Source organism: Tarenaya hassleriana, unplaced genomic scaffold, assembly GCF_000463585.1.
Source record: "Tarenaya hassleriana unplaced genomic scaffold, ASM46358v1 Cleome125, whole genome shotgun sequence".
Taxonomy (NCBI): Eukaryota; Viridiplantae; Streptophyta; class Magnoliopsida; order Brassicales; family Cleomaceae; genus Tarenaya; species Tarenaya hassleriana.
This window is the reverse complement of record NW_010962944.1, coordinates 72,404-75,228: the sequence shown is the minus strand read 5'-3', so window position 1 is coordinate 75,228 and position 2,825 is coordinate 72,404. Positions and strand designations below refer to the sequence as shown.

The 2,825-nt window shown below is 45.3% G+C and overlaps 1 protein-coding gene across 1 annotated transcript in view; it reads left to right on the top strand.

The window, feature by feature from the left end:
- LOC104807100 overlaps positions 1–2,825 on the top strand; it is a 7,223-nt gene that overhangs the window by 1,437 nt on the left and 2,961 nt on the right. The window lies entirely within an intron of this gene.

The following is a 2,825-nucleotide window of genomic DNA, read 5'->3' as shown; positions in this document are numbered from 1 at the left end:
TGAACAGGAGTCCAACGAAGTCGGCTGAAACGACACCATATGAGATATGGACAGGGAAGCATCCTATGTTGTCGTTTGTCAGAATTTGGGGATGCGACGCATATGTGAAGTATCTGATGACTGACAAGTTATACTCCAAATCTGACAAGTGTTTATTTATAGGCTACCCTAAGGAAACTAAAGGTTACTACTTCTATATTCCGGCAGAGAACAATGTATTTATTGCCAGGAATGCGACTTTTATGGAGCGAGAGTTCGTCTCCAAAAGAGTCAGTGGGAGTAGGATCGAACTTGAGGAAATTCGAGAGCCACCCCTGGATCGTCCGGTCTGATAGCCAGAACGGACGGTCTAGGGTTCCGAGATCAAATCTCGTTTTCCGCATTTCCGGCCCCGATCAGATCTGAAATACATCTGAATTCATCTGTAGCCCAAAATTCGAACTTCTGCACTCTATGCAACATGAAACATGCAATTTACCATAGATTCAATCATCAAACATGCATAGAAATCAAAGCAAACATGGATTTAACGATTTAAACCCTAAAACGTGTGTGATTGGGTTCTACGAAATCAAACAGAGCAACCAGGCTCTGATACCACTGTTGGTATTCCTGAGATCTCTAAAGCGAATCCTTTTCCTAAGAGATCGATTCTAGGGTTTGCGCAGCGGATGTAAAACAAAAATTTATATGAAACCCTAGAACCATCTATGTATGAATCGTAGAAACGTTAGAACGCTTACCTCAATCGATCCGGAGTCTGTATCAATTGATGTGTTCGTCCGACCACGAAAGGGAGGAAGATCACCTCGCCCTCTACGTATCCACACCTCGGGATGGATTCCAACGATTGGAACTTGTCTGCTAGGACCCGAATCAACTATTCGGTAAAGTGCTTCGAGAAAACGAGACCTAGATCACCTCTTAGACCTTCTTGGCTCACCCAAAAGTATGTGGAAGTTCACAAAGTCGGCTCTCCTTAATTAGGGTTCTTAATCTCCTTCTTATAAAGTGATTAACTCTAATTTCGATTTATTTTCGAAAAATCCGAAAGTCGGAACGGACGGTCCAGAAATACACCAGGCACTTCAGAACGGACGGTCTACCTTGTCTGGACCGTCGGGTCTAGCCCTGCCGGACCATCGGGTCTGGCCCTTCTGGTCCATCGGGTCTAGACCCTTCTGTCTTGGTTTTTCGTCGTTTTCTCGTGCATTCGTCCTTCCCTGCGTGTGTGACCCTGTAGGCTCATTCAATATAGCAGTATAACCCGAAATCTCTATTTCGGATATACAAGTCATAGGCGGTCTCTAGCAAGACAATATGACTATCTATCTCGAATAGAGTTTGTTTGTGATCTTACGAACGTCAGTGATGATTCCGGTTGATGATCTTTTTGTATCACGATATCATATGTCGAACATACGGCATGGAAAACCCACCTTATCTGATTCAACTGCTTTCTCGTTCACTGAGTTCGAAAGTATAAAATAGACGACGTTCGTCTATAGTGCGGCCACACATTTTTACAGTCTTGCTAACACAAGGGGCCCAACGATATCTCTCTCTTTTACGAGAGGTACAAATCCCATCTTGACTATCTACAATCCAACACATGATTCGTGTCGTACCTGATACACACCTTTATAGTCCTCCTGTTACGCATGACGTTTGACGTATTCAAAGTACGCAACTCTTCATATTGGATTCCGTAGATATCTCAGGTCATAGGATCCAATCATGGAACCGTGATGAGGACATCGGAGCTAGCAACTTGGACGAGGACGGGAGCTTAACGGAAGGAGCTCTAGAAGATGTTCAAGACTTGACCCATCAGGCGTCAAGACTCTTGCCGGATGATCATAACGTCACAAGATCATTCGAAGCCGCGGGAACGAGATTTGATGTGCACAACGCGAAGGCTCCCCGAGCAAGCCATAGACCCGAGCCCCCTCTTACTCATGCTAGAGCTCGAGTGCTTCGCGTCATGCTATCCAAGGCTGTCACTCAAGTTTTCACGGAGTCCGGGATCATGACAATAACATTTCAGTTTTTCGGCCAAGACTTGACCCGGAATGTGTTCCATATCAAGGTCGAAAGCTCTTAGGCCCAATGACATCGAAGCAGGCCCATAAGCTGCCCAATTCAAGCCCAAATCAAAGTAAAAGCCCAGCCCAATAAATTCTAAGAAGTTCCAACAGCTATATTTTTCAAACTCTAGGCACATTTATGAGTAGTCTTGCATGTGTTTTGTGCATTTAATGCACTAGCTGTTGGAGCCTTTGTTTTCTCTTTAAATATGAGTTGTAAGACATCATTTTGATCAGATTTCAATATTGGAAAGAAATATTTTCGAGTTGAGTTTTACTCCTCTTGTTGGTGTGTCCGACATTGTCTCGGCTTGTCCGAGAAATCCCGTCTTGGTTTGTCCGAGGCTTGTCTTGGTTTGTCCGAGGCCCTATCCTTCGTTCTATCTCGGCTTGTCCGAGAAATCCCGTCTTGGTTTGTCCGAGGCTTGTCTTGGTTTGTCCGAGGCCCTATCCTTCGTTCTACATCCATCTCTTGACTACGATTCGAATTCGAGAGCCTCTACGAGTGCCGGTGATTGGATCAAAGTCCCGCAGCCCTATCCTTTTCGGTCCCTCTCCAACCGTCGTTCGAATTCGAGTGCCTCCACGAGAGTGCCGGTGATCGTTCACGGATTCTCTCCATCTCCTTCGTGCGTACATCATTTTGGTATCAGAGCTGCTCGATCCTACGGCCGAAATTCCCTGGTGAGATCGCTCCTTGCTTCTCGCTTCGGTTCTAATTTCGTTCTTAACTTCTAG